The sequence below is a fragment of the Otolemur garnettii genome, unplaced genomic scaffold (genome assembly GCF_000181295.1).
Source record: "Otolemur garnettii isolate 467f Iridium unplaced genomic scaffold, OtoGar3 scaffold00004, whole genome shotgun sequence".
NCBI lineage: Eukaryota > Metazoa > Chordata > Mammalia > Primates > Galagidae > Otolemur > Otolemur garnettii.
In genome coordinates this window covers 12,060,220-12,081,482 of record NW_003852399.1, presented here as the reverse complement: position 1 = coordinate 12,081,482, position 21,263 = coordinate 12,060,220, and the positions used below count along the sequence as shown (strand labels likewise).

The following is a 21,263-nucleotide window of genomic DNA, read 5'->3' as shown; positions in this document are numbered from 1 at the left end:
CCCTCCTGCTGTACTGTATATACTGCTGGCCAACCCCTGACCTGTTCTACACAAACTCCTATCCCTTCCTCCAAGTGTCTGCCTCCAGTTGGCACAAGGCCTGCTTCCTGGCCTGTAGTTTGTGAGCCTCTTAAGAAATAAAACTCTCCTTTCTAAATGTATAAATTGTAAATTTTAATTTGATAGCTATCTGAATCAGTTTTTTTCACTAGGCTTATAGAAAGACTTCCTAATTCTATGCTTTTGTTTGTATCTATTAGTTGGAACTATTCTGTATAGAACTTTTCTTTTATCCATAAAATCTAGGCAATAATTTTTGAAATACAGATCCAGCCAGAAAGGCAGGATAACCACTTAATTCTCCTTTGATATTAAATTTCGGAGTAAAGATTAGAGCTTAGCCATCTTCAGTGGTGCTCAATGAGCTCTTTCTCCCCCCAGAGTCTCCAGTCAGGCCAGCCGCTCTTCTTCTATGGGACACAGAGGTCGGAGTGTAACATCAACACACTCTTCTCTCCGTCTCCCCAAACCCTGTCTCCAATTAGGTTATTAAATACAAATAGACTGCTTATTTTCTTGATTTTCTAAAGAATCAGAATTTTGCTTTACTCTTAAATCTACTGTAGTTTTTATTTTGTTATAAATTTCTGCCTTTATCTTTTTACATTTCCTCCCTCCCTGGGTTTTTTGTCTAACTGGTTCTTTTCCTGGTTTTTTAAATGAATGTTTAACTCATTTTCTTTTTTCTTATTGACATCAGGATTTAATACAATAGATCTTCCTCGTACTGCTGTTTTAGATGGATCCCACAGATACTAAGTCACTTTTTATTATAATTATTTTCTAGGAATTCCTCCTTTGTTTTCTCTCCCCTTTAGCCCATAATGAAGTACTTCAGTCAAATACAAGAACCTTGCAAAAAATACTTTTGCACCATTCTTTTTCTTTAAACGGTAGTTGTTAAACATATTTCGTCAATGTATGTTATAATCTCTATAATTTGGGCTTTAATCATTCATTTAATTTTTGATGTCATTATGAGAAAATAGGTCAGTATGCATATACATGTATATACGTGTGCATGAGTATATAGATACACATACACACATTTGTCCCTGGTGTCCACAGAGGATTGGTTCCAGGATTACCTCATGATACAAAAATCCACACATCCTCAAGTCCCTAAAATGATGTTGTATTTGTAAATAACCTACACATACTTTCCCACATACTTTCAATCATCTCTAGATTACTTTTTATACCTAATACAATTTAAATGCCCTGTAGTCATTATATTATGCTGCATTGTATAGGGAATAATGATACGGGGAAAAAGTCCGCACATGTTTTGCAGACATACGTTATTTTTTTCCAAATTATTTTTTTTCTATCCTCATGGTTGAATCCATGAATATTAAACCCACCAATAGGCAGGACCAACTCTGTAGACATATTTTAGGTTTTGTTTCTACCCTTCTTTTAAAGTCTTGGTCATTTTCTTAATTTATTTTTATTGAATGTGAAATGTTTGGTTTCAATTTTAATCTTCTTTATGAACAAAAACATGAGTTTTGTCAATGTTTTTATGGCTAATTAAAATTTTTGGTTTATTTTAGTTTTCTCCTATAGTGGCTTTTTATAATTGTTTTCCTTTCCATTTTTTTTTTCTTTTTGCTTACAAGTGACTATTAGAACAAAGTTCTTTTATAGAGGTTGAAGGAAGTCTAAGGAAGCATTGTCAGGTTCATGGGCCCAGGGATCCCTCCTAGCGGGTTACTGAGAAGTATTACAAATATGGCATTTTTATTTACCTGCGTCTCTGCCTCTGTGAGCGAAGCCTGACTCAGCGCAGCTCCCTGCTTCTATCTTGTTCTCTGCTGGGTCTCTGTGGGTTCCGCAGTCCACTCCAAACTATCTTTCCCCAACTCTAATTTGCTTTTACTATTTCTTTTACTCTTCCTTCTTCTTCTCTTCTTTCTTGTTTCCTCCCCCTTCTTTCTTCTTCCTTCTTCTTTGATCCTGTATGTGCCCTCTGGATCTCTCCCTATCCACAAGTATTTGAACTTTCACTACAACTGAGATCAACAGAGTTCCCTTGATTAACGTGAATTCTGTTCCAAGCAGTTTTTTCCAGGCAGCTTTCCGTGCTATTGAAGATATTTCTGGGCTCCTTGAGGTGTGGTCTGCTGCATTTGAATTTCCTATAGTCTGAATTTCCTATGGTTTCTTTAGTCATACTCTATAGTTAGTTTGCATTGACCAATTCAAGGACCCTAATTGTTTTATTTTATTTGATATTTGTCAATTGTTCTCTCTTTTTCTTTTTCTCTTCTTTTCTTTTCTTTTCTTTCTTTTTTTTTTTTTTTTTGGCCAGTTATTCCTAAATTCCTGCTTATTCACTATGTGTTTTGTTTCTTTGGGAATAAATTGACAATTTTTTATTTCAAGGCTCATAGGGTCCTTCCACGCTGCTCCTTCACTTTGCCACTAATACTCAGAGCTTCCAATTCGTAAAGTTACCCTTGGATTAAAAAATTAACTTCATTCTTAGCAAATATTTAGGGGAGAAAGCAACTAGATCCCATCAAATGGAAATTTCTAAGGCAAGTCACACATCCTGCATGAGTAAAGGGTAAAGAACTCCAGACGTTCAACTGAGCCGTCACGTCTTTGTGTAAAATTCAATCCATTACTCAGGCCCCAGTGCAAATGTTCCTTCAGGAATCTTTCCTTTTGCCGCCGTCCTTCCTATCTAAGTTTAATCTTTTCCTCCGCATTCCCACAGGTCTGCTTCTTACTTACCATTCTCACACTTCCTGTTATGGCTCTTTTTATCTTTTATTATAATTTACATACTTATATAACTATTCGTGACTAGGTTTCCACCTCATCCGAGACGTGTATATATTGTAATATTTTTTCTTATCCCTAGAGCCTAGTAGTCACTCAAGTGTTTAATTGAATTCATTATCAAATATTTATGAGTACTTGCTATGAATCAGGCACTGTCACAGATGCTGAAAATTCAAAAGTGAATCAAAATGCATCTGCTTGACAGACCAAGAACAGTTACTGTCTGTGCTACTGAGGTTTCTACTACAGATTAAAAAAAAAAATGCCCTTGTGCTTTCCGTCTGTCCGATTGTGGCAGCCAAGCTTGAAGGAGGGAAATACAGGAGAAAAACACAACACAGGGAAAAACACGGACAGAGAAAAACATTTTTGCAACTTAGAAAAAAACATTATAAACTGTAAATAGCCTGTTTTATTAAAAGAAAAGAAATGAAAAAATGCATTTTAAGAAGTATGCAAAACAGGAAATGTAAGCTCTGCCTTTGTGGAACTTTCAGTCTAGAGTTACAATTATAACACCAGTAGATGCTTGTTAAATGCCAATCACTGGTCAAAGAGCTGCAGCCATGTGTTAACATGTTTCATCCTTGTAATAACCATACAATGTAGATACCATTATTGTCTCTGTTTACATTTTCCAGAAATCATTTTCTTTTCTTTCCTGAGACAAGAATTTGTCTGCAAGTAGTTTATTTGGGTAGGGATCCCAGGAAATGTAATAGATAATGAGAAAGTAAGATAGGGAAGGAAAAAAGATAATAAAAGATCAGTTGTCAAGTCAGTTATCATAATGTGTAAGTAGAGCTTGATCTCCTTAAGAAGAAATAGAAAGTAAATAGAATAAACGTCAGAGTTATCCCAAACTAAAGGTGAGGAAGGTGAAGCATTTTCAACCATCTTTGGAGCTATCATCAGTTGAGTTAGCTTTTAAGACTAGAAAAAAAAAAATAAAAAGAAACAATAGCTCTCTGATGAAGATTCATAGGGGTTTTACAGTAAGTAGCTTTCAGCACTCGTAGGCAAATGCCAAGGGGGTGGGTTAGGACAACAGTTTTTGTTTCAATTATTTTCTTACTTTTATAGATGAGCAAACTGAGGCATGCAGAGGTTAAATGACTTACCTAAGAAAACAGACCTAATAACAGACAAAGCAAGAGTTCAAATCCTTGATGTCTGGCTCCAGGGAATGTACCCTTGACCCTCAGACTGTGCCCCATCATAGCCTGGAAAGGAAAGAAGAAAGACAAGGGAGGGGAGGAAGAGAAAGGACAGAGGGAGAAGGGAAGAGTTAGAGTTTCTTTATAACACGTTTCATTTCTACAGGCTTCTGGGGTATAGAATTCACATAATCTGTATGTCTCTCATTGTCCCTTCTTCAACCAGTCCTGCAATCCACCCTGAACACTGTCAATGGTTAGAGTGCCAGCCCCACTGCATGGCCTGCTAAACAAGCACAACCAAAAATAAATAAATAAATAAATAAAAGAAGAAGTTGTTAAAGGTCATAGTCTGGAAAAACAGAAGTATGTTCTATTAGATTATTCTTAAGGAAATATTTACTTTCTCTCTCCCCTGGTAGGTAGTGAGGGAGGGAGTATATTTTCAGGTCCATGACTTAAAACCATGTGATTTGCTTTGGCTAAAGGATACTGGCCAAAATGATGATGTGCCCATTCCAAGATGAGGCTTTAAAAAACAAAGCACCTTTTCTCTAGCCATATTATGATCTTTATTTTGCCCTGGGAATAACATGCCCATGATTCTGCACTTTGCTTCTGGGTCCTGGAAGGAAAGTTACAAGGAGCTGAGCTGAGTTTGACCTTTAACATGGAGTGGAGTTGGGCCCAGCTCACCTGCAAGAAATTGGTGTTCATACTCTCAAGTAAGGAATAAAGGTTGTTATAAGCCATTGCAATTTGAGAGTTGCTTTGTATGCATTATTATTGCAGCAATCATCGATGAATGTAGGAGAGCAGTGTTTGAAGTTCTCATGTGTCTCTGACGGCCAGTTTTTCAGGGCTCAGGAGTTCCTTGGCCTCACCAGATCTTTCCCACCTGCATGACAAAGTTCTAAGGCTGGGAATAGAGGTTTTGCCTGTTTCAGTCTATAGGTTAAGGATCTTTAGAAGATTCAAGACTGGTAGAAACCCACAGAAGGGTCTGAAATGCAGTTGTTCATGCTTGCAGGTAAGTAGATGGATCGTCAACTTCAATAGTAATAAATTAAATTTAAAGTGCTTTTCCAATTGGATATTCTATCCTAAATGAAATAAAATTAACTTTCTAATAATTAGCCACAGATTTCCAAAGTGTTTATCTTTACCATATGCTTCCCAACTCTGCTAAGCCTCAAATCCATCAACTAATAAATTGTTCCTTGAGTTCCACTTTAGGGACCAATTAAAAGTATCAACATGTTTTCTTCCATTACACTGGGAGTTTTACCTCCAGCTGTTGGGATCTGGGCTTCTAAACACATGAAGCATGATTACCCAGGGAGAAGGCACTGGAGACACTTGGAGGAAGCAGATTCCTTTGAAAGCTCGTTTATGCAAGCTTAGTGGTTCCACCCTCCTGCTTCATTCGGAAGGCACATGCCTTCCTGAACATGTGACAAGTAACACAGCTGGCACCACGGCAGGAGAGGTGCTGCTCCTGAATCTGGAGGGAGAGCTGCTGGCAGATAATCCAAGGGCTGGTGATTTATCACTTATGCAGACACAGCTTCTCTTGAGGGCCTCCATTTACATCTTCTGTTCTGTGAAACTTTCCACGGAAGACTTGGGTAAATGTTTTCCAGATGGTATCAATCATGGTGTTACCTACTAATAGGAGTCAAGGAAAAGTAATTCAGTTAATTAGCAAATCAAAAAGTAAAGGGAAAAGACTGTGAAGGAAAGCAGAAAAAGAAGGGGTCTCTTGGAGTTATCCAATCATTCAGAGACAAGGTCATTCAGGAAAAAGGGGGCTTGGCTTGACTCATCATGAAGCAACCAGAGACCTGACCAGACCAGGTCCTTTAAATCACAGTCTCTATAATGTAACAAGCACAGGTTAGACTTTCAGCTCAGTCTCAAGTTAAGTATGTATTGTGGGCAAGTTACCTGAACCCTCTGAGCTTCAGTCTCCACATATGATAGAGGTCAGAAAGGTAAAAACAAAATGCAAACCCTACAACACCATATTATAGAGTTAGATGCGCAGCAGGCAAGGCATTTTTTTTTTTTTTTCTGAAACTCATGGAGCACTTCATTGGTCCTCACCCACTCCTTGCCCATCCCAACATGCCAACTAGGCCTGGGCTGTCTGCTCTGGCCAAGGCCTCAGTCCTTGAGAGGCCAGCTGTTCACCAGGCACCTCTGCCTATGGGTGCGTCTTGAGGAGTCATGGCACACCCATCAGCCTGTTCGTTCAGAGCTCACTGCTGCCTTCCAGCTGCATCTGGTGGGCCAGCTGCTTCCCAATGGACAGCAAAGGGCTGGCTCTATAGGCTGGACTGGCCAGCAGCTCCCCAAACCAGGTCCTTTCTTCCTCAAGGAGTTGGCGTCTCTGGGCTGCACACATCCGGCTGAGCTCAGTGGGCCTGGGCTTGCTTCCTGCCCTGCCATTGACCTGGTGCCAGTTGAGATCTATGGCTTCAATTTTCTGCAGCCACAGCTCCCGCCTTAGCCTCAATTTCTCCTTCTTGGGCAGAACAGCCTTGGCCTCCGCACCTCTCCTGACGGAAGTAACACTCCTTGCGTCCAGCTCCAGGCTCTGCACCAAGGTGCTGGGCTCTATCCTGGTCCTTGCAAAGATGTCACTGCTGACAAAATGCCTGGGTACCAGTTGGCACTCAAATAAATGTTCATTCCCATGTGTGGTTGGCTTGATGAACAGACTCAATTATTCACCCCTGCCTGAATCCTGAATCCACACCATCACCATGACCACCTCTTGGACAGAGGGCACTTTGCCAATCCTTGCTTTGGCCTTGATTGCATTACTCGCTTTGACCAATAAATGTGTGTGGATGTGAAAATGGACTAGTTCTTAGACGAGGCCTTAAGGGGAGTTACTGATGCATGTTTCTTCTTGCCCTTTGCACCTTCACCAACACCATAAGAATAAAGTACACTGGCTGGCCTGCTGGTCCAAGAAGGTGGTAAGAAAAGACACATGGCTGCTCCAGCCCATCTGCAGAGTCACCAATCCAAGCCCAGAACATCCACACCCCACCCGACATGAAGACACGTGAATGCTAATCAATAATGACTGCTTTGAGCCAGTGAATTTTGAGGTAGGTCTAATATTCCTTCTCTCTTTCCTAATAGTATTTCTGCCCAGGACTTACTGAATGAGTATTTTGGTAATGGTGATGTTAGAGATCAGGCCAAGAAAATAGCAAACTTAATGTCATATGGGAACTTCTGCAGAGCTGGTTTAATATTAATCCTCAAATTCACATGTGTAAGAAAAGTAACTTACTTTGTTATTGTGACACTCATATTTTGTTACTTTTATTACAAACCCCCATTCTGTTGGGGGGAAATTTGCACAGGATTTCTCCTCCCTCAAGTGTTGTGTTTAACTTTCAGGGGCTTTACACAGTGAGGAGGTGCAAGGATTCAGGAGGGAAAATCTGGACATTGTTATTCTTAGTTGATCTCTGCAGTGCCCTGTTGCAGAGATCAACAGTCCTCTGTCTTGGTCTGTGTAAGTGAGGGTCTGGAGTCTGACTTATTCTTAGCTAATACCCTTTTAGGATCCCATGATTATCCTTGATTTCGGGAGCTGCTCTCAGACATGCAAGAACCATCCTGAAGCATCTGTATTTTGTTGGAATGAAGGTAATGGAATGCATTGGTTTGGGACCTACCTAACGGGAAGCAACAGGTGGGCATTTGTACTCTAAGCTTTTGTTGCTCCCCAGGTTCTCACAAGGAAAGCGGCAGGGATTCCTTTTAGATACATTCCCCAGGCCTTCTGGGGCTTGTCATTCCTTCCTCTTCCTTCCATATTAGCATGAAATATGACAAGATACCAACGTTCCTTCCACAGGAGCCCAAATAGCTGCTTAAGATGTTTACTCTCTGACTCCCCAATTCTTTGACTCTGAAAGACACTTTCTAGTATCAAATCTGAGAAGCTTTGCTCTTTTTCTTTCCATCATCTGACAAACCCAGACTGTGACACTCAAAGGCTGGGAAAAACTTTGTTTTCATCATTTTTTTTTTTTGTATCATCACTGCTTTGAATCCTTTGGTTAGGTAGGTCCCAAACCAATGCATTCTGTTACCTTCATTCCAACAAAATACAGATGCTTCAGGATGGTGCTTGCATGTCTGAGAGCAGCTCCTGAAATTGAGGATAATCATGGGATCCTAAAAGGGTATTAGCTACTTTGAGACATTGAATATGCAAAGCAGTAACAGTGGCCTAAATTGGCTAAAGTGTCAAGGAACAACAGGGTAAGTCCAAGAAAAATAATGGCAGACTTATATCAGTTAACATTCTAAAACTATTTTCCTTCACAATTATTTGATTCATGGAATGTAAGCTATAGTAAACTAAATACCACTTTGGATATGTACCATATTGGATTCCTCACATATTCTACTACTTAACTCAGTATGTTGAATAAATAAATGGAGTAATAAACTAGAATTTCTACATGAGTTCTTGGTTTTGTTCTAGTTATGTTTTTATTTTTTATTTGTTTTGGATGTTTTTCTTTGTGAATGCTCATTGACTGGCCCAGCTGTATTTATGCCTAGATTAACCATAGAAGCCACCTGCCATGATTTGCAGATATGTTCCTCTTTCACGATGCCAGAAAAATTCAATTATGCATACTAAGGTCATCTCTATAAAGCATGACCATACCGATGTTTTATGGTTAGCAGCGAGCTTAAGAACACTTAGCCAACAGCAGATTGTATCTGCTTATATTATGATGGCCAACATGACCATATGTGAATCCATTACTTTAGTTATATTTATGGCTAAATTGAACCAGGCACCGATCCAAGCAATAGGTTGGCAATTAGCCCAATTTGAGCTGAGTAAGGGTGATTTCCTGATGCAAAGTGAGAACAAAAATATGAGTTATTACAGCATGTATCATGTATTGAGAGTTCAAGTAGCATAGAACCTCTCAGACGGGGTAGGTATTGGAATGAATAAGGTGGCTTTCAAGTACAGTAGAACCTCTGTAAATTGACCAAGGGACTATAACAATCTGGTCAACATACGGAGGTGGTCCACGTAAGGGACTAGACCTGAATTAGAGATACATACATGTTGTACATGTTTGGTCTGTGAAAATTAGCTCCACTTAAGGAGGTGGTCATGGTTGGGAGGTGGTCAACTACAGGGGTTCTACTATATTTGCCTCAATTTGCAAGTGCATAGCAAGTACAAGATAAGATTCTGACATGTGGTACCACCCTCTGGGACATTTTCTAGAGAGCTATTTCCAGAAGGCTTTTTAAAAATATGTTAATTATACTTTTTTAGTAGAATTGATAGGTTTTCCCTGAATAGTTGTTGAGAGATAATTTAATAAGAGACTCTTAGGAAGCACTGTATCCGCTTATTTAGTAATTAAATCTGGCAGAGTGAGACTGACTTGAGAGGCCCCAGGAACTGGAGCTAACCACACCCTCTCCATTGAGGTAGAGCTTGTGGTTGTGGTTGATACTGCAATTCCATTACAAAGTATGTACTCAGAAGAAAAAAAATATTTTACCACAAAGATATTTTCACCAGAATGTTTATTGCAGCTCAATTCATAATTGCCAAGTCATGAAAGCAACCCAAATGCTCATCAACCCATGAGCATTTATATACCAACAAATTATGGTATATGTATACTATAGAATACTATTCAGCCATAAAAAAGATGGAGACTTTACATCTTTTATGTTGACCTGGTTGTAGTTGAAACATTCTTCTTAGTAAAGTATCTCAAGAATGGAAAAACAAATATCCAGTGCACTCAATACTAATATGAAACCAATATATAAACAATTACATGCTCGTATGAACAATAAAAGACAAAAATAGATGAAAGACAAATGTACAGGGGCAGAGGAAAGAGGGAAAAAAGAGGTGGCAGGAGAAAGGATGATTGAGAGAAGGAGGAAGAGCATTTGGCTGGATCTCACCTAATGGGCACAATGAACAGATGTATACCCTGGCCTCTGGGTGAGGAGTTCTTTTACAGTTGGAACTATACCTCGGAAGTTAGAAAAATGTAATCTAAATTTTTTGCCCTCATATTAATTTGAAATAAATAAAGAGACCTGGTTCTAGAGAGTTGGCAGCTATCTCTGCCACTTAACATGAATTTTAACCAATTGCAGTATTATTTACATTGTGGCTTTAAAATTTCTCCACCCTTGAAATCATCACAATTCAGAAACAATCATGTAAATTATGAAAATGAGAGGGAACGCAATTCTAGGAATTGCTTGTAGAGGCAACCCTTTGTCTTGAAGATTTCTTCCTCCAATTAGTAAAACAACAAAAGCTCTGAAACCTCTTCCTCTCAGTGCAGCTGCTCTTTACGAGCCTGCCCATACTTTTCCCTGAAAGTGTACTTTCATTTTCTTTTTTTGCAGTTTTTGGCCAGGGCTGGGTTTGAACCTGCCACCTCCAGTATAGGGGGCTAGCACCCTTCTCCTTTGAGCCACAGGTGCCACCCCTGTTGTTTCATTTTCTTTTTATTTATTTATTTATTTTTATTGATAGTAACTGTGTACATTAATGCACTTCTGGAGTACAGTGTGGTGTTTTCACAAACAATCCGAAACACTTCCATGTTGTTTCATTTTTAATAAAGCTTTTGCTTGCTGGGCTTAAAAAAAATTACTGGCAGATAAATAATGCAGGTAAAATGTCACTGAATGCAATAGCATTGAAACTGGTCAAAATTAAAGAGAAAAAAATGACTGAAAGAATAATAAACCAATATGATAATCAACCAATTCTCTCTCTCTCTCTCTCTCTCTATATATATATGCACATGTATACGTACATATATATGTGGAATCTTAAAACTGTGGGCAACTTTGCCTAATATATATTTAATTGAAAACCCTGAAATGTATTTCCCACAATAAGTATTTGAAGAAATGCCAATTTCTCCCCCAATTTGATGAAAACTATAAGTCCACAGATAAGGAAGCCCAATAAAATCTGAGCAAGATAGAATTACTACAAGGCATATTCTAAGAAAATAATTAAAATCAGTGGGAAAGGAAGCCTTAAAAGCAGCAAAAACAGATATTCAAAAGTGTGAGAAATCATAGAAAAAATTACTGCAGACTTCTTGTTAGAAAGAATGTAAGCATGATACCAGGGGGGCAACATCTTCAAAGACCTGAAAAGCTTACAACTAAGAGCTCTACTCCTCATGAAAATATCATTCAAAACTGAAGGTAAAATAAAGCCTTTGTAAGACATTCAAAAGCTGAAAGGCTTTTATTAACAGTAGACCTCAAATATATAAAATGCTAAAGGAAGTCCTTCAAAGAGAAGAAAAAGAATATCAGATGAAAATCTAGATTTATACAAAGATGAAGGAAAGAAGAACACACAAACACATAGGTAAAGATAAAACATTCAAATTTCATGGTAATTTGCCTTTTAAATACATAATAATAATAAATTGAGGGGATTTACAGGGATAAGTAAAACATAGATCAAATTTAGCACAAAGGCCTAAATAGGGAAAACAGAAATGGACTAGTGTAGGAGACGCCAACATCCGAGCAAGATGATCTGCAGCTGAGGCCTGGACCTCGGGCCATTCCTCCACAGGAGTTCCTCGTGGGAGGAGCCCGTGCCCTCAGCACCTAGTCATTGTTAATTACTCCCCTCACCTGTATCATTCCCTTTCAATAAAAGGCTGGTGCGGAGGTTGCTCGGGGCTACCCAGAAAGTTAGGGCTAGCCTGTCTTCCACAAGCTTGTACTTCTAATCCGCTTCCCGTCGGGTTCCTTCCTGCGCTAACCGAGACCAGGGCCACAGGAGCCCAACGGGTCACGACAGACTAGTGTAAGTTTTTTATACTATATAGAAAGTTGTGTAATAGTACATGAACATAGCTTCTGACAAGATAAAGCTTCTGTCTAATAAACCCTAAATCAATAGTTATAAAAACACAACAAAGAAGTTACCTAGTAAACCAACAAACGAGATAAAATGAGATTATAAAAAATACTCAATTATTGCAAATGAAAATAAAAAGAAGAAAAAGGAACCCCAAACTGAATGAGATACATAGAAAATTAATAGTAAAATGTTATAAACCTAATCATATTAATAATTACATTAAATACAATTCTTCTAAGTCTGCCAATTAGAAGGCAGGGTTTGTCAGATTAGATAAAAATTTAAGACTCACAATATGCTGCCTTCGAGTAATACTCTTTAAATAAATTCAATGACACGAATAGGCTGAAAGTACAAAGGAAGTCAAAAGATAAACATATTGAGATATTGAGGTAAGTTTGATTTAACATTTGAAAGATCATTCAATGTAATTAATTCACTATATTTACAAACTAAAAAGAAAAATGTTAAAATTATTTTAATCAATGTGAATAAATGTTTGATAAAATTGAATATCAATGGTGGCACTTGTGGCTCAAGGAGTAGGGCACCAGCCCCATGTACTGGAGGTGGTGGGTTCAAACCTGGCCCTGGCCAAATACTGCAAAAAAAAAAAAAAATTTAACATCCATTCACAATAAGAAATGTCAGCAAAGTAGGAGTAGAAGAAAACTTTCTTATCCTGACAAAAAACATCTATAAAAGACCTGCACTGACATCATAATTAATGATAAAAGAATGAAGAATGAAATAAAAATCAAGAAAAGAACAAGAAATAAAATCTGTTCTGACTACCTCTGTTTAACATTGTACTAGAGTACTAACTTGTTTAATAAGGTAAGCAAAATATTTAACAGCCAGGAGTAAAACACTCTTGATTCATAGATGACATACATGATCATTTATGGGGAAAATCCTAAGGATTTTACCAAAAAAAATTTACTAGTATTCAAAATGAATGTAGCAAAATTGCAGAACTGAAATAAAAATACAAAGAGTCAATTGTATTTTTATATGCTAGAAACAATCATAAAGAAAAATTAAAACATAATGTCATTTACAAAGACATCAGAAAACATGAAATACTTGTAATACGTTTGCCAAAAGATGTGTACAATCTGTCCAGTCTGTTCACTGAATACTATAGTACTACCATACAATGAAAAAGAAAATTAAAGGAGGGCCCAATAAATAAATTACTTAATATGCTATGTTTATATATTAAAAAGCTCAATATTGTGTTAACTAGATTTATGGATTCAATGCAATTTCTATAAAAATTGTGGCAAGGGGTGTGTGTGTGTGTGTGTGTGTGTGCAAATCAGCAAGCCATTTCTTAACTTGATGTTCTTTCTAAATGCAAAGAATTTTGATGAGTCAAAACAAAAATTAGAGTCCAGAAATAGACCCACTTCTATAAAGCCAACTGACTTTTGACGTATATGTTGAATTTACTATTTGGAAAGGATAATCTTTACAGCAAAATGACATTGGGAAAATTGGGACCCTTACACATACCTTCCCTCCATATAGAAAAACTTCCTCAAAATAAGCCATTGACCTAAGTATAAGAGCTAAAATTATAAAAGTTTTGGGGGAAAAATCATAGAAGAAAATCTTAATTACCTTGAATTCAGCAAAGTTGTATTAAAAAACACATTAAAAGCATACACTATAAAAGAACACATTAATAAATTAGTCTTTGTCAAAATTAATACATTTGCTCTTACAGAATCCATGCTATAAAAATGAAAAGGTAAGCATAGAGAAAATATTTGTCACAAATTATATCTGCCAACAGCTTGAAACTAGAATATTTAAAGGGTCTTGCCTTTTAATAATAAGGAAAATAGCCCAATAAAAAATTGGCAAAAGAATTGAATAAATATTTCATCAAAATTGATATGGAGATGGCAAAATAGCTCATGAAAAGATGCTCAGCATCATTATTCATTAGGTAAATTAGGTAAATGTGACCTGAAACCGAAATGATAGAACATTATATGCAAGTTTCAAAAGGCTTGAATTAAAAGCACCGACCATATCAAATACTAATGAGGGTATAGAACAACAGAATTCTCATACACTGGCAATAGGAATGTAAAATGGTTAGGAAATACATGGATGTTTCTTTTTTTATTTCAGATTAATGTGAGGGTACAAATGATTAGTTTACATTGTTTGCATTTGCTAGGTAAATTCCAAGTTATAGTTGAGTGGGCCCTTTACCGGGGGTGTGCTGTATACCCTTACACTATGCCCGTCAGGTGAGGGCCTATCAATCCACCTTCCTCTTCCCCCTCCCATTCCCCTCCTCCTCCCTCCTCCCAATTGAATTTAGTTGTGTTTTTCCCTTGTGTGGGCATGGAGTTGTTTATCTGTTGGTTTCATATTAGTAGTGAGTATACTGGAAAGTTGATTTTCCATTTTGGTTATATTTCACTAAGGAGAATAGATCTAGGTAAATACAAAACTAGATCTTCAACTAGATCTAGGTAAATACAAAAGTTATAAAGTCTTTATCTTTTTTATAGATCCATGGTACACGTATACTACAGTTTATTAAGCCATTCATGTGCTGAGGAGCACTTGGGTTGATTCCACATCTTGGTGATTGTGAATTGAGCTGTGATAAACATTCTAATCAAATGTCCATATGGTAAAATAATTTTTTGTCTTCTGAGTAGATATCTACTAATAGGATTGTGGGATTAAATGGAAGGTTTACTTTCAGCTCTTTGAGGATTCTGTATACTTATTTCCATAGAAACTATATTAGTTTGTAATCTCACCAGCAGTGTAAAAATGTTCCCTTCTCTCCACACCTATGCCAGCATCTGCAGTTTTTGTCTTTGTGATGTGGGCTGTTGTCACTTGGGTTAGGTGATATCTCAAGGTGGTTTTTATTTGCATTTCTCTATGATTAGGATAATGAGCATTTTTTCATGTGTTTGTTGGCCATGCATCTGTCTTCTTCAGATAAGATTCTGTTCATGCCTCTTTCCCCATTTATGAATGGGATTGTTTGCTCTTTAGTTTGAGTCCTCTGTAGATTGTAGTTATCAGTTCTTTATCTTATTCATAACATGCAAATATCTTCTCCCATTCTGAAGGTTTTCTGTTTGCTTTAATTGTTATGACTGTTATGACCTCAGCTGTGCAGAAGCTTTTTAGCTTGCTCATGTTTCATTTATTTATTTTTGGTGTTGCTGCAATTGCCAAGGGGGTTTTCATCACTGACTGCTACAAAAACTCTATTTTCAGAAATTTGACAACATGGAGGAAATGGACCACTGTCACTGCTATTCAACATAGTGCTAGATGTTCTAGCCAATGCAATCCAGCAAGAGAAGGCAATGAAAGGTATGCAAATGGAGGCAGAAGAAGTCAAACCATTGCTCTTTGTTGGCAATATGATCTTATACTTAGAAAACTCCAGGGACTCAACCACAAGACTCCTGAAAGTATTCAAAAAATATAGTAATATCTCATGATACAAAATCAATGTTCACAAATCCTTCATATATTCCAATAACAGTCAAGCTGAGAATCAAATCAATGACACAATACCTCTCACAGTAGCTTCAGAAAAAAAGAAATATCTGGAACTGTACCTAATAAATGATGTGAAGGAGCTCTACAGAGAGAACTACAAAACCCCGAAAAAAGAAATAGCAGAAGGTGCTAACAAATAGAAGAACATATCATGTTCCTAGCTGGTAAGAATCAACATTTTTAAAGTGTCCATGCTACCCAAAGCAATCTAAGATTTAATGCCATCCTCATCAAAGCACCAATATCATACTTGAAGAACTTGAGAAAGTAACTTGTTGGGTAGCGCCTGTGGCTCAAAGGAGTAGGGCGCTGACCCCATATGCCGGAGGTGGTGGGTTCAAACCCAGCCCCGGCCAAAAACTGCAAAAAAAAAAAAAAAAAGAAAAAAGAAAAGAAAAGAGTATGAGAAAGTAATTTGTTTCATAGGGAACCAGAAAAAAACCCAAATGGCCAATGAAATTCTAAGGAATTAAATCTGGAGGCAACATGTTATCAGACTTCAGGGTATACAAGCCTATAGTGATCAAAACAGCATGGTACTGGCACAAAAATATATATAAATCTATGGAATAGAATAGAAAACCTACAGATAAAATCATATCACCATCTGATCTTTGATAAACCAAATAAAAGCATACATCGAGGAAAAGAATCCCTGTTTAATAAATGGTGCTGGGAGAACTGGTTAGCCACATGTAGAAAACTGAAACTGGACCCACAACATTTGACTCTTCTTGCTCGATAAAAGATTTAAATGTAAGGCATGAAACAATAACAGTTCTAAAAAAATGTGAGAAATGCTCTTAATGATCTTGGCCTGAGGACAGATTTTATAAATATTTCTTTAAGAGTTAAACATATAACTTCCACATGGAAGAATATTCTCATCTTCTTATGTAAATATCTGGGAGTAAAATGTTTATATACATATTATATATATAACATTTATATATTTACATTTATACATACATATTTTCTGTATATATATACAAATATATATATAAAAACTTGTACATAATTGTTCATAGCAACTTTTTTTAAGCAAAAATGGAAATAATATACCTCAATAAAACTGTAAGAAAGTTTTTCATGAAAAAGAAATCATTTAATATCAAATACTAAGATCACTTCCACCCATTCACTTCAGCCCCTTTGCTGTTCTCTGTAGCCAAATCATTGATTTCCAGTCAATGACATCAGTGCAATGTGGCAGAAGAGATGAGCATCACTTCCAGCACTGGGCCATAAAAAATTCTAAATTACCCATTCTGTCTTTTAAACCATGTGTTGACTAAGTGGTGATTATTCATAGAACTCTGAGCATGACAGACCTACAAAACTGAAGCCTAACACCTGGATAACTGTGTGGAATGTAACTGCCTAATAGATCCATGTAACCACATCTACCCTCTTTGGACTATTGTGAGAGTAGAAAATAAATATTTATTTGTTAAGGAATTAAAAGTTGGAGAATTTTCTACTTTAATAGACACCATTATCTTAAGGAAGAGAGAAATTTATTCTTTGATTTGAGGTCATGCTGTGACCAAACAAAATAGTGAAATATATGGCATTGGTTTAACAATCAAGTGATGAGTCAGAAAAAAAAGACATATCTAGAGGGTTCCGTCATGCTCATTTGATAAAATTTGGTAAAATTTTTACACAAGGTAACTTGAAAGAAAGACTATTCTCTTTCTGAGCCTTTAGTAATCTCGGTCTTTGTCTTTACATCATCTTCTCATATGTATAGTATTAAATTTCCCTCTAATTCTCTTTTATCAGAACATTTTTTTTTATTGCATTTAGGGCCCATCTGGATAGTCCAGAATAATCTCCTCCTCTTGAGATTTTAAACTTAATCACATCTGAAAAGACCCTTTTCCCAAATAAAGTGTCATTTACATGTTCTAGGCATTTGAACCTGATATCTTTGGGGACCATTATTTACCATACTACATAGACAAACTTAGAAATTAGCTCTTTTAAATATATTGAAAGAACTAAGGAAAACCATGTCTAGAGAAGCTAAAAAAAAAAGCTGTCTTAGTAAACAGAGAATATCAATGAAGAGGTAGAAATTGTGCAAAAGAGTAAATAGAAATTCTATTATTGAAAAGTAAAAACAGAAGAAAGAAAAAAATTATTAACATGGTTCTAGCTCACTTGAAAAGATAGACAAAAGAGGTACCAAATTTGAGGAGAAGAAAGATTTTGAAAAATGAAAAAAAAATTATGATCACCACCTTAGAGACTTGTAGGGCACTATCAAGTATACCAACATTTGAAAAGAGAAAAGAACAAAAAGTTTTGAAAACATAATGTCTAAAATGTCCAAAATTTGATGAAAACCATTATACTTCCAAGAAGCTCAAGTAACTACCAATATAATATACATAAAGAGATCCATACCTAGACACATTATAACCAAACTGTCAAAATGCAAAAATAAAGAGAAACATCTCAAAAGCAGAGGGAACCAACTCACATACAAGGGATCTCAAGATTAATAGCTGATTTGTCAGGAGAAATGATGATCAGAAGCAATGGGATGATATATTCAAAGTGTTGGAAAACAAAAAAGTCTGTTGATCAAGAATTTTAAATTCAGCCAAATGATCCTTTAAGCCTACAGAAGAAATTAAAACAACAAAAGTGAGAAACAAAAGCAAAATCTAAGAGAATTTGTTATTACCAGTCTTGCCCTATAGAAATACTATAGAAAATCCTTCAAACTGAAGTGAAAGAACATGAAACAGTAACTCAATTCTATATTAGGAAAACATAAGCAGTGTGAAGATAATTATATAGATAAATCATGAAAAATATGATAAATGTATTTTAATTTGTTTTCTATTTGATTTAAGAGAAACTACATAAATCAATAATTATACAATATATAATGATGTAATTTTCATGAACAATAACAACACAAAGGGCTCAGCGCCTGTGGCTCAAGTGGCTAAGGCGCCAGCCACATACACCTAAGGTGGCAGGTTCAAATCCAGCACAGGCCTGCCAAACAATGATGGCTGCAATCAAAAAAAAAAAAAAAATAGCCAGGCATTGTGGCAGGAGCCTATGGTCCCAGCTACTTGGGAGGCAGAGCCAGGAGACTAGCTTGAGCCCAGGAGTTGGAGGTTGCTGTGAGCTGTGATGCCAAGGCACTCCACCCAGGGGAGACAGCTTGAGGCTCTGTCTCAAAAATAAATAAATAACAACACAAAGCTAACAGGAAAGACAGAATTATATTGGAGGAAATATTGTATACTATTGAAATTAAGGTGGTACTTAACCAAATTATATTTTAGTAAGTTAAAATGTTCATTGTACTTCCCAGGGAAACCACCAAGAAAATAACTCTAAATATATAGCACAGGGAGCAACCATGAAATTAAATAGTACAACAATGAAATTAGGTTAAGTAGTATACTACAACAAGGACGATAAGTGGAAAATACCTGTTTACCATAACAGAAGGCCAGTAATGAAGGAATAAAGAGGAAACAAAACCTCATAAGACATACAGAAAACAAATAGCTACATGACAGACATAAATACTACCACATCAGTAATTACATTAAGCATAAACAGATTAAACACTCTAAAAGTAGAGATTGGCAGAATGAATAAAGAAAAACAATTTCATGTACAGTTTATTTAGCAAGAATAAAGTATTTAAGAATAAATTTAACAAAAGAAGTACAAAAATTGTACTCCAATACAGATGAACCTTGAAAAAAGTGAAAGAAGCAAGACACAAGAGGCCAGATGTTCTATACTTCCATTTATATGAAATGTCCAGAATCAGCAAATCTATAAAGATGGAAAGCAGATTAGTAACTGATAGAGACTGGTGGGAGGGAGGAATGAGAGGTGATTGCCAAAATGTATGGGATTTCTTCAGGGGACAAATAAAATATTCTAGAATTAGATAGTTACATGGTTTTAGGTTATATAACTCTGTGAATATATTAAGAACCAATGAATTAAATATATCTTAAAAGAATACATTTTATGGTATGTGAAGTGTTTCCTAATAAAAATTAAATAATTAATTTTTAGAAATAATTAGCTTGTTTTAAAGCGATATTTAAGAGAATAGGGAAAAATACATAGATCAAGTGTTTTGCAGGATTGGAAAGTCTGTTATGGACTCCCAATAGTAAGATTCCAAATTGACAAAGGTCTTGGGCATATTTATAGTGGCCTAATATGATACTCAGCTAAACCAGATGACCCACCTGAGGTAAAGACCAGCTAAAAGGGCTAGTCCCTCACTAAATCATATGTTTTGGGTAGCTGAAAAGCAATTACATTAGTACAATAGAGAACAAGAGAGGAAGGGAAAGAGAAAGAAAGACTTTGGGGTAAAGAAGAAATGAGACAGGACTGAGAATTTTATGTAAAAAAAAAAACACCTTTGATTATTCACTTTAAATGTAAACATTTTGATTGGAACCTGCCAAGTTTTGGAGAATCTTTAATTGAAGAGAAATGGCCAATCTAATAGTCTACTGTCAAGGTAGATCCAAACTGGCATGGGCAGGAACACCAAATTCCGATATGGACACAGAAGAAACTTGTAAAGGGTAGATCCAGGGCCATAGAGAGCAATGGACAAGGGAATTCCTTCAAGCAACAATGAATGGGCACTTCAAAAGGGAACTTACTGATTTCCAGAGTAGAAGGCTTTAATATATCCTCCTAGAAAGATTCATAGCTTCCACAGCTCATGACTTCTGTGTGTCTTCTATTCTCTTTTTTTTACCAAAGGGGAATTTTAAATTGTAGCTATTAGCTATCCTGTATAATCTTCATTATTTTATATTTGTATATTTTGGAGAATAGGTGTGCAGAGTCACTTGTCTTTTAGTTTTGTAGGTCACTGGGCCAAGAAGAACCATAACTAGACATGGTACAAGGATGACACATCATCTATAGGTTCTGGTCATGGAGCTGAGTGCATTGGATGTGTAGAACTTACAATGCCTTCCCTAGTAGTAGGTTAATTTGCACTACTTCTGGGAGGAAGAACATGGCAATAAAAAAAAATCAGAGAGTGGTATGTTCACCAAAACGAATTTCCTTTCCCCTTAGGTTAGAGTATATTTCCTAACATTCTTACAGTTAGTTGAGGTCAATACTCCATGAAACATGGGCAGGAATAAGTGGCTTCTATAAAACTTGTCACTGGTCTGCTTCTTTCTTTCATTATCTGCCCCCTGAAGGGAGAGCCCAATGACCTATAGGGAAACAGAGCAACAAGATGGAAGGAGCCTGGGTCTGTGAGTCAGTCATCACATGGAGGAGGGTAAATCAGAAGATCTCTCAGACTAGAAGGAACCTTACTGGTCTGTTCCATGAGAAAGAAAAAATATGAATTTTGGGTTAAGTCACTGATTTTGGGGTTGTGATAATACTTAGCACTACCCTAACTAATACAGTTTCCCAGTATAAAAAAAATGAGAAATGCTAGGTTTATAGAGAAAAACTGATTTATTTGTTGACTTTTGATTTGCTAATGAGCCTGATATGTTTTCACAACAAAGAGGTCATGTAGAATATTTTCTTAATGTAGAAAATCAGAGAATCTCAAAGAAGAACTTATTCCTGTACTGCAGACATTATTCCAAAAAATTGAGGAGGAAGGAATCTTCCCCCAACACATTCTATGAAGCAAACATCACCCTGATACCAAAACCAGGAAAAGACCCAACTAAAAAGGAGAATTTCAGACCAATTTCACTAGTGAA

General features: G+C 36.5%; 1 pseudogene; it reads right to left on the bottom strand.

The window, feature by feature from the left end:
• Positions 1-6,251: 6,251 nt before the first annotated feature.
• The window catches only part of LOC111727896, a 94,829-nt pseudogene continuing 79,817 nt past the window's right edge, over positions 6,252-21,263 (bottom strand).